This window comes from Scyliorhinus torazame, chromosome 7, assembly GCF_047496885.1.
Source record: "Scyliorhinus torazame isolate Kashiwa2021f chromosome 7, sScyTor2.1, whole genome shotgun sequence".
NCBI lineage: Eukaryota > Metazoa > Chordata > Chondrichthyes > Carcharhiniformes > Scyliorhinidae > Scyliorhinus > Scyliorhinus torazame.
The window spans coordinates 265,241,985-265,257,420 of record NC_092713.1 but is presented as its reverse complement, the minus strand read 5'-3'; the positions used below and the strand labels follow the sequence as shown (position 1 = coordinate 265,257,420).

The following is a 15,436-nucleotide window of genomic DNA, read 5'->3' as shown; positions in this document are numbered from 1 at the left end:
GATTTCTGAGTAGTTTATGTTGTGAACTCATTGTCTCGGAACTGAATTGAATCATATCCAAACTCATTTTGTTCACAATATGTTTACATAAAACAGAGTTATAGGGAGAAAAATAAAACTGTGGATTAAGCTGGAAAGAACCCAGGTTAATAGGTGAAAGGACTGCATGGTAATTCTACACTTCTAAGCCCAACTTTTCTCTTCTTGCTTTAGTATAATGTGACCATTGGGTTACAGTGGGATGACAAGTACTACGAATTGTTATACATGGGCATCTTTCAATTCAATCATTTGGAGACTGTGCCAATCAGAACACCTATATCTTTTAATGGGTAAAAAATGTACTTAATGCATGAGGAGAGGTTGTGCGTTTCACTTCCATGCCAAATAATACAAACTGCCCCCCAAAAAGTACGTTTATTCATACCTTGCTAACTGAATTTATGCTATACTGCTTTTGAATGCAAGATGGTGTGTGGCAGCCGAATAGGGATTTCACACTTCAAGGCTTTAATGAATGAGCAGTTTAATCGATAACTCAGATTGCTTTTAAACAGCACATTTACGATGATACCCATCCAAATCAACTTTGTATCAAAAATCAGCATATATGCTGCCCCCATTGTACTATATAATTGTGTTTCTTTCTTTAAGGTTATGGCTTGCTATGGCCGGTTTAACTCACTTGGCTAGACAGCTGGTTTGTGATGCAGAACAAGGCCAGCAACGCGGCTTCAATTTCCGTATTGGCTGAAGTTATTCATGACCTTCTCAACCTTGCATTTCGCCTGAGGTGTGGTGATCCTCAGGTTAAATCATCACCAGTCAGCTCTCCCCTCAAAGGGAAACGCAGCCTATGGTCATCTGGGACTATGGCGACTTTCCCTTTACCTATGGCTTGGGGCAAATATATTGTATAGAGATCCCTTAAACGTATCACTACAGGTTTTCAACCTTTAACTTTTTGAATAGTGAAGTACTCTCCAGAATTCTCACCCATCATGTTATTAGGGAAAAACATCCTGCTGTCACATCAGGGGAGTTCTATGCCAAATGTCAGCTTCTTGACTGCCGAAAACCAATAGTTTCAAAGTATTAAGCCATGGTAACAAATGTGACTGAAAGATATCAATAAGCACTTTGATATTTATCTTTTTGACTGAATAAAGCAGAAGAGATGTCAATTGGATTGGAGGAAATATTGCACCTAACAGTGTGAAGATCATTAATATAGATTTGAACTAACTGAAGAACCCTGCTTTGACATCAATGTCTCCTGATGATAATTCAGCAATCTCACACTGTTAAGCTCAGTAACCCCTCTGACTTAGTCCCCCCTTCTATCTTAAGCAAAGGTAATAAAACAGAAGTAGACAAGCGGCAAAAAAAAAATGGATTTGAAGTTGTTTTTAATATAAAGTTAGAGTACCCAATTATTTTATTTCCAATTAAGGGCCAATTTTAGCATGGCCAATCCACCGACCCTGCACATTTTGGGGTTATGGGGGTGAAACCCACGGCGACACGGGGAGAATGTGCAAACTCCACATGGGCGGTAACCCAGGACAGGGATTCGAACCCTGGTTCTCAGTGCCGAAGGCAGCAGAGATAATCACTGTGCCACCATGAATGTTGAAGTTGGACCATAATTCTTGATTTTGTTTGAAGAGGATGAGCTGATGGTAAGATTCCCTCCCCTGAGTGACTGGCATGCCCAGGAAACTGAATTTTCTTTCCCATTTCATCAAAATGAATTAGTGACATACCAGCTTCACATAAACTATGCAGCATGTGACTGGAAGTGAGTTAAATCTGAAAAAAAGCTGCACTTCAAAAAACATTAACAATGGGGAGAAAGAAATGAAAGGGGGCACAGAGCTTCTAGCCAGGTTGCTGAAACCACTGAATAGTATCCATTAATTTTGATGTCAATGAACAAGACCAGGATATTATTATATTTAGTACAAGCAAGAGTTGGTGGGAAGCAATATTACTACAGAGTGACTGCACTCTACTTGTGCATTTGAAGTCCTTTGCTAAATTGAGAAGACAGAATGTCAAGGAAAATAAGGACGAAAAGAAATAGATACCTATTAAAGTAGCATTCTGATTTCTGACACTTATTTTTTGTTTTACATTCCAGAATTGCAGTTGTATTATGCATGATACGTTTTAGCTTTTTGGAATAAAATATAATTCACGGAAAGATGAAACTGAAATTTAACACAAACTGGGAAGCACGTTCTTGAGTTACCGATAATCCAAGAAGAAACACAGGCCAATACGATATAGACATCTGCCAGCATTTTGAATGTTCCACAGTTGTTGGGGAGAGTTTTTCAATTCTATCTTTTTTCAAAAAGAATCTTAGTCACATCGATCAAATTAACTTTGTTACACAATTCCAGTCAATTGTAAATGACAGGTTTTTTTTAGTCAAAATGTGACGTTGTCAGAAATGACTAAAAGGCAATTTACTTTGCTCATTGAAACTTTATTGGAATTCCCTGTTTATGAGTTGGAAGTGTATATTCCTGCAGATATTTGGTTTGTTTTCTTTGATCCTCAAGCATTTTTACAGCTGCAGCCATTGTGACATGTGCAAGGAGACGTGATTATCATTGAGTATAAGAATTCATTTCATAATTTAAAAGCTTTAAAGTATGTAACAGAGCAGGGACCATAGATGTGTTGTGCAGACTGTATCATTTGTTTATAACTGCAATGAGTGAAAAAAAATATTTTAAATGTAAATTCCTAGATTAACCTTTCCTCTATTTCAGTTTCCAACCTGACTCGCTTAGTTGCCTAGATGCATCCCCCCACCCCCGTCATGGATCAGCCAGTAGCCGCAGCCAACACATGTATTCCTTTATTCTTGAGGGTTTGCATAATCTGATAAAACGTTTTTTTGTATTGTTCTAAATCAAAATGAAATAATTTAGCATTTTAAATTAAAAAAAATAATAATTAATGTTACAGACAGAGTCATCACTTTAACAATATTATCTGTGAATAACCTGGCGTCTATTCCGAACACCAGTAAGATCTCTGATAAAGACCAACTCGAATTATAAACGTGGCTGTGATTTCTGATAGATTAATTTGGTGCCTATTTTTATATTCATTTTGTAAAATGATAATTGGGCTAAGATAATGTTAACTTTAATTATGCGAAGATGAGTTAACGGCGGAATGTGTTTTTAAAATCTGTGATTACTGTACCGGGCTTTTTCACGGGGAAAACTTTTTTTAAGTCTAAAATAATTATGTTTACTCTTCAACATCACGTTTGAAAACGCTTACGCCGATGGATGAGAAACCAATGGTTGATCCTTTTTAAGCATGAACTGTCCATTCTCAAATGGCGCTGGTCATAAATGTAGACTAACCATTGAACAGAATGAGACCAAACAATTCCAATAAGTAGAATCCATTTAACGCGCAGTTAATTACTTATAACTAGCAGTGACTCAGAAGGATGGTGCACACTGGCCTCTGGTTATGAGACAGCAATTGATTTGACCAAATTCCACAGCAATGCTTTGCATTTTCTTATCAAAACAGACTCTACCCCGATCCGCTTGTCCATGTGCTCCACAGCATCTCGGTAAAGGATGTCCACATCCCAGACACACAACCCGGCGTGTAAATGAAATGTCCCTTACCTGAATCTGCACAGAGGGGCAACCTCTTCTACTGGTATTTCCGTTTGGTGCCGAATTTAGACCTCTGCTAAAAGCAATCAAACAAAACAATTAGACATAAGCTGGAAAAATGTGTTGAAAATAAGTGTCAGCATTGGGCGCCCGACAGCAAGCGTGTAGAATTATTAACATGCTGAGTAATTACTGCCTCTTGTGTCGGACCAGCACTTTCCTCAGCCAATCCACGAGATAGAAATGGTAAATTAAGGGGACAGGCACACCGAGATCATTCGCTGCAATTGTAATGTCTTCGCTTTTGGCGTTATTTCAGTAAATTCCAACAATTATTGCAGTGGCCTCGTCCACGTTGTTGCTGCCATGCATTTATTTTAATTAGCAGATATGACTATAGATTTGGAAGCGGGCGTTTGGCGGCAGTAATAAAAGCAAGCTCTAAGTTGAGCGATTTGTTTTTTAGGTCGGTATGACCAGCTTCTCGCTCCCAGAAGCAAAATGACTGAATGTTGCTGAATATTATTTCCCAAGGAGCTATCTATGGCGGGCAAAAGGAATTATGCCAGAATATTTGTGTTAATCACATTCCATGTATAAATCAGAACAACCGCTGCACATTCCACCACTTTGTTTTCGCCACGATTTTGCAAAGATGTTCTCAGTCTCCTATACTCTGTTCCAAAAGTGACAAAGTCTTTTCTCGACCCGAATTTAGGTAACACAAATTCCCCCCCAAAAATTGAAACAGCTTACTCTCAGATGACATTTGGTGGTTAATCAGCAAATCGAGTAACCCATATACATTCGCCCCGAGTTCGCATTGACAGGCAAGATCCTAAACCTGGGCGCAAGGACCGCAATCAACCTAACGAATTTTTATCGGTAGTTTGCTTTGCAAATCTTTTCCTTCTCCAGCCGATAGCATGTAGTTTGTTTGATTATGCGGGCGTATTTGTACAGTGTGTTGCCCCGACGCCAACAAGAAACAGCAGAGATAGCACATACTACTCCACAGCAGAAACACCACAAATGCACAGGCCCTCTTTTGGACTCTAGATGGTTTGAACTATGATCAAAACAGAACTTTGCAGAGGACTGACTATCAGATTTCATAATTTTCCTTCCAAGCACCCCCCCCCCCCCCCCACACACACGCCCCCCGCAAGTCCCTTCTTTTCACCCCTGAGTTGGTACCGAGGCAGAATCACTACCAGAATCACTACATTGACAACCAAAACTTGACTATTTATTAGGACCAGTGGATACATTTTTCTTAATAAGAAAAGATATCCCGTCAAGACTCGCAGATTGTGCCCGAAACTTCAGTTTGTGAATATATAACATCCTATAAAATGTGTTAAATAATCGACTAACTTTGCACAAACTATGCAGCTAAACATTTAGAAAACATTAGAAGCCGGGAGTTGACATCAGCGAATTTGCAAATATCGGTTTCCAAATAGCACCTACGTTCTTGAAATGAGTCCAAGGTAAAGGCGCGATTCAAATAGTTCAGCATTTCAATCGATAACTATTATTGATCAGGTTTCGATAAGTACGTACTTATAATAACCGTTTATGTTGGGAATTATTTTAAAAGGTGAATATCCCGTGTTGGAAATTATCTTAGATTTTCACGGTGAAAAATTGCATTCCTCTATTTACACCCGTGTGGCCTTCTCTCAGGCCTTTCCCATCCGTGCCATTGAGTTGGTGTTTAGAAACTGGTCCATTTTTTACAGAAATGTTTAATCCAGTTGTATTGCTGTTCCTTTGACAGTTGCCTGTTGTTTAATATTTATCTACGGCTACTTTAAGACAATGGTGGAGGTCAATTGCAATGCAAGCAGTTTCTTGTAAGCTGTTGTGGATTTCCATGTATCGTTCATGGAAATCCTTTGGGCGCCTCACTAAAAAACAATCCGTATAAGGGGGTATTCTGTGAGGCAGATTTGACCGTTCCCCCTACTTGACGGGAAGTCAGATATTTGATAGTTTAATCTGAAATTTGTCAATTAATTCAATAATTGCATTCATATTGTAAAAGTGGAAACACATTACAATGGGAAGTAATTAAGATCACAGTGAATCCAGCAGGTTATCCGCGTATGAAAGAATGCAGCAATCGATTATTCATAGATATATATTTCATAGGGCCAAATTTAAAATACATTAAAGGGATATTCTCTCCCCATCGCCAACTTTAAAAAAATAAAACTAGGGCTTTGGATTTTCTTTACCTCGAGAGAGTTGCTATATAACACAACAAGGTTATGTTAGCGAAATGCTGAATCCTTGAACTAAAATGAATGGCAAACCACGGTGTAAACATTACTTAAAGCGTTTTCAGATTCCAGTATCAAATCTGGAACACTCGGTTTGCCGAAAAGAAAACCACTGAACACTGATTTTGCCGCAAAATCTGCCAAACCAAATAAATGTCTTTATATTTAAAGTGGGGTCAATCGCAAACACTCCATGATAAGGGCTATTCCACACACACACACATACACACAAATACACCTGGCCTACATGATTGGTAAAATCAATAACCTCAACACCAAGGAAATGTTTGTTTAGGTCAAAGAACAAGCCTCATGTTCTTTTTTGACAGAAATATCATTTCTCTCTCCGAATACATTCTTGGCGCTGGGCTGCCTTTAATTCCACTCACTTAAACATAACCTTTTCTCGAGTTGGATCTGTCCCCAGTTATAATTATGACCGTGCGTTTGGTTTTGATTCCAAGTGTGAATCTAAGGCAGTCTGTAATCTACTCTAACCCTACACTGACATATAACATTTTAAAATATGCATGAATTAAAAAAAAGATGTTTGCACGTTTCTTGATCGCTTCAGTAACATGTTGAACCACGCTGGGTGATTGCTTGGCAGGTTGAGTCGAGGTACATTCTGAGCGCCTGCAACTGGATGTTGCTAAGAGGGAGAAAAACATTCCTCTCCCTCCTAGACTGACACTCCCGGGTTTTTAAAAATCTCGGCTGCTTCAGGAAATTATATTTTGGTCTGAAACAAATACGGCAAAGTAGGAAAGTGCCGAATATAAGTCTTTTAAAAGAGGTAATAAAACAAGACAAGGAATGATTTACATCCCCCATTTGCTTCTCCTCCACGAGGGAAACCCTCTGAAAGTATACTTTCGAAATATCTGGTATGTCGGTCGCAGGTCTGACGAACTACAGAGTTTGTACATAAGTTACACACAGTGTGAAATCCGACAAAATGCAACGGGCCAACCCCCCCCCCCCCCCCACCCCAACTACCCGACTTCAGAGTTACAACCAAGAAATTCATCTTTTCATAATGACGATTATTCCAGACAGCCAACACAACACTTCAGAAAAGAAGTTTAAAAGGGGGGCGGAAGAGAATTCAAACCAAACACTGAAGAATCACCCAGACTCACTGCTTTTTTTTTTACAGTGACATTAAACCACATTCCCACCGAGTCTTTGTAAGAATCTGTTTTGAAATATTGGCAGCCTTTCCGCGATCACACGGAGATTTATCTGAATTGGGAGAATTACAATTTTTTTTAACAAAAAGCACGTGTTTCATTTCTCCATTCTGTCTATCACATGATTGGGACTAAAATGTGGACTCACCGTTCAGCTGCATTGTTGGTTGAAGCTCTGCTGTCCTCGATCTGCGTTATACCACATTCATTAATGCAACAGCCAAAAGCGTAACACTCGGTCCAGGAGCAGGGATTGGGGGTTTGGTGTGGGATCGGGAATGGGAAGTTTCTGGATGGGGTTGGTGTGGGGATCGGGAGGTTTTTGGATGGGCTTGGTGTGGGATCGGGAATGGGAGGTTTCGGATGGGGGTCGTGTGGGATCGGGAATGGGAGGTTTCGGATGGGGTTGGTGTGGGATCGGGAATGGGAAGTTTCCTTCGGCTGCTCTGGGTCGGCAGCTTGCCTCGGTGCCTGGTATGTGACGTAAGGCCTCCCCACCCTTGGGAGCAGGGTTGTGTGCTCAGACAGCACCGTTTATACAAGAGGTTGGAGGTGGCTTTTTAATTGAGTGAGTGTGTGTGTGTGTGACTGTGCTGGGTTTCTGTGCTCGGCAGTGCTTCTCACCGAGAGAATGGGCGCATTTCACTCTTTGGCAAACAGTGAAGGAGCTGCTTCTTAAAGACCGGTCACCCTCTAACACTGCCCCAACCCCCAGAATAGAAATGACCGCAGTTATGGCATTAGCCACTTTGATCCTATGTAAATAAGCACCTTTCACCTGTTTATGTTGAAATATAAGGTAAAGTGTTGCATTTATAATCTTTTAGGTGATTATCTTGTAAAAAAAGGGGATTAGGTGCATAACTTTTTTTTGGAAAGGTGTGTTTTTATTTATGGGGGGAGGGGGTTCACAAGATGCGCTGGGGTGCAATGTCTTAAGTCTTGGCAGCGGTGAGGCGAACCTTTTATTTTATTTACAAACATTCCAGGAGGAAAATGCACCCTTTACACGTTTGCACTTTTCATGCCCTTCCTTTTCCAATAATCTCACCTTGCCACACACCTTGCGTGGGAGAGAAGGCTGCGGTGAGAACCCGGGTTCTGTTATTGTGGCGCTGTCTGGAGGGCCAAGGTGACGACTGGGACGGTGCTTTTCTCTTCCAACTGAGGCGACAGCCGCACTGCAAGAAGGAACTCGGAGATAAAGACGCATCATTGGACGTGACATTCATTCCACAAATGCTGGCACTGTTTATTGGTGCTGGAGTGATGTTCCATCGTCCCGTTTGTCCCCGTGGGCATGTCTGGGGTACAATATGAAAATGTATTATTTAAAGCAGTCAATTGAGTTTTCCCCGGGGCAGCACGGTGGCACAGTGGTTAGCACTGCCGCCTCACGGCGCCGAGGACCCAGGTTCGATCCCTGCCCCGGGTCACTGTCCGTGTGGAGTTTGCACATTCTCCCCATGTCTGCGTGGGTCTCACCCCCACAACCCAAAAAAGATGTGCAGGGTAGGTGGATTGGCCACGCTAAATTGCCCCTTAATTGGAAAAAAAGAATTGGGTACTCTAAATGAAAACATTTTTTTTCATAAAAGCACATATTTCATAACTTTACCCCATTAGCCAATGAACACATTTAATGTGTAGTTTTGCTGCAACTGTTCCAGCAGTTTTAGCTCCTTAAAAGTTTAATCGTTGAGTCAGATCCTAACCTGGCTGCAAAAATGGGGAAACCAAGGTTTGGGCTTGAGATTGAGCAAAGGGCACATAAGTAAGTAGGTTTCAAAATGTCCCAAGTGTCCATTGGGCCTCCAATATATTTTCGAAACTTACTACAAATTTGTTTATATGAAGTGAATATTACTGCTTGAATTCTTAAAAAGTTAAGATTGTCCTGGTCGAGAGAATGGAGTTCTGTGCACATGTGAACAGAACTTCACTCTCCAAAGTGGTCAGAGTGTAATTTTTCAGTCTGTTGCAGAAGTTATGTTGTTGATTGAGCTGCACACTAAGCAGTTTTCTGATTTACCATATAACCACACCCTTCCAGCTATATAAACACTAAAATCAATTATTGCATTTATTCTGTTTTGAGTCGAAATGTAATTATGTGAAACATATATGGAAATGTTTTATGTGGTGTAGCGAGCTAGTTAGATGTCAGTCTTGGCTCAGTGATGGCGCGCTTGACTCTAGGTCAGAAGATCCTGGGTTCAAGCTCCACTACAGTGACTGGAACACTTCAGTAGAGCATTGAGGGAGTGCTGCACTGGCTCAAGTGCCATCCTTCAATCAATTAGATGTTTAAACTGAGGTTTTGCCCATGTCACTGTTTGATGAAAAGTAGGGGACATTTCTTGGTGGCCTTATCCACAAATATCTTTGAATCAACATCAGCCCCCCAAAAGATTTTCTACTCATACTGAATTTGCAACGTAAATTGGCTGCCTGCATTTCCCTACATTAGGACAATGCCTATACAGTTAGGTATTAGGACAAATGGCTTGCCCAAATAGGTTTAAGGTTGCCTTTACAGAATTTCACCGAATTTACAGTGCAGAAGGAGGCCATTCAGCCCATCGAGTCTGCACCGGCTCTTGGAAAGAGCACCCTACCCAAGGTCAACACCTCCACCCTATCCTCATAACCCAGTAACCCCACCCAACACTAAGGGCAATTTTGGACACTAAGGGCAATTTATCATGGCCAATCCACCTAACCTGCACATCTTTGGACTGTGGGTGGAAACCGGAGCACCTGGAGGAAACCCACGCATACACGGGGAGAATGTGCAGACTCCACACAGACAGTGACCCAAGCCGGAATCGAACCTGGGACCCTGGAGCTGTGAAGCAATTGTGCTATCCACAATGCTACCGTGCTGCCCTTAAAGGAGATGTTTAGGGAGGGAGTTCAAAAGTGTCTAGGAAGCTGAAGAAATAGTTGCCAATGATGGAACAATTGAAATCGGGGATGCACAAGGACCAGAATTGTAGTAGTACAGAGATGTCAGAGGGTTGTAGGGGCGGAGGGAGGTTCCAGAAATAGGGAGGAGCATAGCCCTAGATAGACTATAAACAAGGATGAAAATCTTAAAATCACGGCGTTGTTGGACTGGAAGTCAATGTGGTCAGAAAGCAAAGGATGCTGGCTAAATAGGACTAGGTGCATGTTAGGATATTAGCAGGAGGACTTCAGATGCATTTGTTAATGTAAAGTGGGAGATGCATGGCCAGCTCAGAGAGCATTGGAATAATCAAGGTGAGACTAAAAACGGCATGTTTGAGCATTTCAGTAGCTGAGACAGGAGGAGTTAGGCGATGTTATTGAGGTGAAAGTAGGCATGTTGGTGATGGAGCAAATATGGAAACGCACGTCAGATCAAAAAACACACAAAGGTTGTTAATGTTCTGCTTCACCCTCAGATTGTTGCAAGATTGAAGGGTGGATTCAGTGTCTAGGGAGTGACACTTGTTGGTGGGACCCAAGGCAATGGCCTTGATTTTCTTCATATTCAGTGGAGGAAATTCTGTTCAACCAAGACTGGCTGTCAGATAAGCAGTGTGACAAAGCAGAGGTGGTGGTGGAGAGGTCGAGCCAGATGTTGTCAGAGTCCACATGAATCTTGACATGTTTTCTGATGATGTTGCTGAGGGGCAGCATGGGGATGAGAAAGAGGAGTGGGCCAAGGATAGATCTTTGGGGGATTCCAAAGGTAATGGGGCAGGAGAGGGAAGTGGGGTCATTGCTGTTGATTCTCTGGATAAAACCAGATAGATAAGAATGGAACCAGGTGAGGGCAGTCACACACAGAAGGTTGATGGAGGAGAGGTGTTGGAAGAGGATGGTGTACAGAATAATTGCGAAAAATGATGAAGAATTGTGCACCATGGGTAAAGTCACAGGAATGTCCTGTAAAACAGGTTCACAGACAACATGGCTATTAACTTGTAAATAACCAAATTAAAACAAGAGGGGATGGGCAACACAGTGGTGCAAAGGTTAACACTGCTGCCTCATGGCGCCGAGGTCCCAGATTCGATCCCGACTCTGGGTCACTGTCCTTGTGGAGTTTGCACATTCTCCCCGTGTTCTCCCCGTGTTTGCATGGCTTCCGCCCCCACACCCCAAAGATGTACAGGCTAGGTGGATTAGCCATGCTAAATTGCCCCTTGGAAAAAATGAATTGGGCACTCTAAATTTATTTAAAAAAACAATAGGGGACATAATTGATACATTCCACAATATTAAAAATGGTTGCACAATAGAGTTATGACATGCATATCATTCACAAGTTAAGTATGCACCATTAAAAATATAACACAGCGAGATGCCTGATGTTAACATATTGTTCATTCCCCTCTGGGACTTGGGTGTAAATCAAAGTATATGTGATATAGTATCAACTCAGTGGTTGAAATCTTACTACCTTAATTCTGCTGGAAGGGTGGGATGATTTTCAGGCCAGGAAGCTGGATCTCCAAATTTTGTGTATTGTAATTGTTATTTCCAGGAATAGTTTCTGGAGACAGGGAGAGAGGTTGGCAGTCCCTGTCAAGGGGGTGCAGAGCTCTCCAGGCTATGCTCAGATCGACACAGATGCTGAATCTCAGAGGTCATCCATTAAATGGATAATTGTGCAGTGGTAATGAAAATGTGTGTGTATTTGTCAGAATTTCCAGAGGCAGTGCGGACCCTTGCATGGGAAATGGAGGAGTTCATCTCTCACATGAGTGCTATTATGTCTGCGACATTTGTGCTGATGAGCACCTCCATTGAACAAGTGGTAGACCACATCGAGAATCAGACATGACAGGCCACCAAGTGCATGCTGACCCTGTGTCCATCCTCTTTGTTATGTTAAGCTGCATGTGGCTGTAGTGAAGGCATCAGCTACTGCTTTTGTTGTACTTGCTGCCTCTGTTGCTGTGGCTGCTGAACTGGAGGATGGTGTATTTTCTCCTCAGAGGTGCAACCTGTTTCAGGATATGTAGGCTCCTTGTCATTGGGAACTCCACAGGCAATCAGGCGAAATCAGCCCTCAGAAGGGTCAAAGACACTTGCATAAGCTGTACAAAACTGCTGCTCCCAGTGGATTTAGGCTGAAGCAAATGCTCCTGTCTGTGCAAGTCTTTCACTGTGGCTGACCACAAGTTTGTCGGCTTCGCTGTTTAGAATGCTCACTTCATTTTCTTCTTCACCCTACAGTGAATCCAAATTGTGCACTCACCTTCTCTAATCTTACACAATGTGTAACGGTAAAGGTAGGGTAAAGCCATCATAGTCCCAGATGACCATAGGCTGCTTTCCCCTTTGAGCTGGAGAGCTGACTGGTGGTGATTTAACCTGAAGATCACCACACCTCAGGTGAGGGGCAAGGTTGAGAAGGATAACCTCAGCTGGTATGGAAATTGAACCCACGCTGCTGGCCTTGCTCTGCATCATAAACCAGCTGACTAACCCACTGAGCTGGCAACCCACGTGCTGTTGGCAAAGAGGAATTCCATGCTCATAAAGGTGGGTTCCTTGTCAGACTCACAAGGCACTCCTGGGAAGCCACAAGAAAGCGTGATTCCGACTCGACAACCTGTTCCAAGACTTTCCCACTTGTCTCATTCCTGAATCCATATCAACAGCCTGGGAAAATTCAGCCCAATGCATGTGCAGCATAAACTTGTTCATTTGTCAGCATGATTTCTCATTAACAGCAATCTTTTTTAAAAAACTTTTTTTTAAGAGTACCCAATTCATTTTTTCCAATTAAGGGGCAATTTAGCATGGCCAGTCCACCTAGTCTGCACATCTTTGGGTTGTGGGGGTGAAACCCACACAAACACAAGGAGAATGTGCAAACTCCACACGGACAGTGACCCAGAGCCCGGAACGAACCTGGGACCTCGGCACCGTGAGGCAGCAGGGCTAAACCACTGTGCCACCGTGCTGTCAACAGAAATCTCACACAGAGATTACAGTATGGTTGAGGTAGGAAATTAAACATCAGTGGTGCAGTAGAAGGTGCCTTTTCTAAAGTTAGGTTTAAAGTATAGTGTTGGGATGGAATAGCAGGAGCTTTACCTTGCATTGAACATATACCCTGTGAGTAAAATAATGGGATAGTGCAGAGAAAGCTTGCATATCTAACCAATGTCATGCTTGGGCAAGGAATCTTTCATAAAACGGTATGGGCGAACTTTGCATCAAATCTGTCGAGTGCCTGATTTGAATCTAACCCTTGCTGTACATGACCTGAGAGAGCTTGTCATTAACATGAGATGAAAGATAAACACAGATTACATTTTACACAATTGATACCCTTGTAGCGCTGAATGCAATTTAAAAATAAATAATGACATGTTAGATATATTCATATTTTATTATTAGGTTAACATTATCAAACATATCTTGAAAAATATAACCATATACAATAAACGTTTCAAACAAAATAAGAATATAATAAAATTGATCAGAGTTATGAATCCATTTATTATCATATCAAGACACCCATAACATTTTCTTGACAAAATATGAAATTAATGTAACAATATAATTGATAATAAATTCGCATTCAGTATCTTTAAAACAAATTATGTAACTCATTATATTGTATAAAATAAGATACATTCTCTACCCTAGTATATAATTAAAAGTTTTGCCTCTGGCTCATACCCAATATAATCATAATGTGTGATAAGGTATCTGAGATTTGTATACCACGCAAAGTATGTTGGCAGGCTCAAATTTCCCAGTCACTAAACAGCATCAATCAATAAAACATTCACAAACACACAGTCTGCTTCTTTCCAATAAAAACAAGTTTAGCATTGTCACCACAGTCGGTGCTTAATTAGCCTTGATCTTGTAAGTGTGGCTTATAGTATAGGTTCACCTGCAGCAACAGCTCCTGGGGAAAGCTGCACTGAACTTTGTGTTGGGAGTGGCTCCTTTAAATTTGAGCAGGATACTGACTAACCCTGGGATCTTGGCCTGTGGATTGGAAAATCCATCGAGAGAACAATTTTTACAGGGCAACAGCTTATATTAGAGGGAAAATTGTGATGGTGGCAGAGAAGTAGGCATGAACGTAATACCACTCACTTTAATGCCAAACAGCTGATGGTTTGGCTGTCGGAGTTACAACAAGAGAGGTGACTAATGGACCTGGTACAAACACAAACTCCAACTGTAAAGCGGCAATTGCTGACTGAATCTTTGCAGTGATATCATGGATGCAATAAAATCCGCATTGAAAAACATGAGTAATAACTTTGATATCCAAAATCTTAGTAAATTCATATAAATAAGCACGGCATGTCTGAATTATGAATTTGTGTTGGCTTTTGTACAACTGTCAAGAATCATAATAATGCCAATCCATTGCAATATTGCAGAGTTAAATCAACAAAGAGAATACAGGACCCATAATTATCTGAGATTAGAGATTTAAATATGATTTATGTACTGAACTTTAATCCTTATATAAAAACTAAGTGACAGAAATTATTCACATCATAACTCTTACACATTTTTAGGTCTGGAAAAATTCATACAACACAACTGTAATTTCTAGGTGTGGTAATCATACCATTTGAATGTAGTAAACGATATAGATTTGTTTTAAAGTCAGCTGTGAAATATTTAATTTCCAGCAGAGGCAGCAACCTTCCATGACTGAGATTGGCTTTTCAATGCAAAGATCGAACCCTGTCGACAAATCAGGATTTCTCCATTTCCATGGAGTGATTTTCTGAGGTGCAGCCCATAATTGGATTACTGAACTTTTTGTCAGTTAAATGTCAATATTAATTAAATTAATTAACTCCATTCTTCACATCGAACTAGAACTAAAATTTCACGACATCAACTGCAGGAAAATCGTATTGGGGCCATCAATTAAATTGACGCGTGTTTAAATCTGTCAGAGGTAGGGGGCGGGATTCTCTCACCCCGGGGCCGGGCCGGAGAATCGTCGGGACTGGCACGAATCGTGCCATGCCGCCCCGACGCCGGTCCGCCAATTCTCTGGAGGGCGGAGAATCGTTGCCATTGGCGCCGGCGCGGTGCCGGTCGGGGGCCGCTCTATGGGGTCCCCCTGGTGATTTTCGGGCCGGATTGGGCCGAGTGGCCACGCTAAAAAAGCCGAGTCCCGTTGGCGCTGTTGACACCTGTTCTTACCCTGCAGGACTTTGGGGTGGATGCATCTGGGGGCGGCCTGGTTTGGGGGGGGGTGGGGGTCCGACCCTGGGGGGGGGGGGGGGTGGCCTCCGCTATGGCCTGGCCCGCGTTCGGGGCCGCG

General features: G+C 41.8%; 1 protein-coding gene across 4 annotated transcripts in view; it reads right to left on the bottom strand.

Moving 5' to 3' along the window:
- The window catches only part of pitx1 (paired-like homeodomain 1), a 47,342-nt gene extending 39,618 nt beyond the window's left edge, over positions 1-7,724 (bottom strand). Inside the window, exons 1-2 of one of the 4 annotated variants that reach the window (XM_072512383.1) lie at positions 7,289-7,724; positions 3,669-3,735 (exon numbers count right to left, since the gene is read on the bottom strand). The gene's annotated coding sequence lies outside the window, so the exon portion shown is untranslated. The remainder of the gene's footprint in view (positions 1-3,668; positions 3,736-7,288) is intronic. The other 3 variants (XM_072512382.1, XM_072512381.1, XM_072512380.1) reach the window with 3 other exon arrangements.
- Between the last annotated feature and the right edge of the window lie 7,712 nt (positions 7,725-15,436).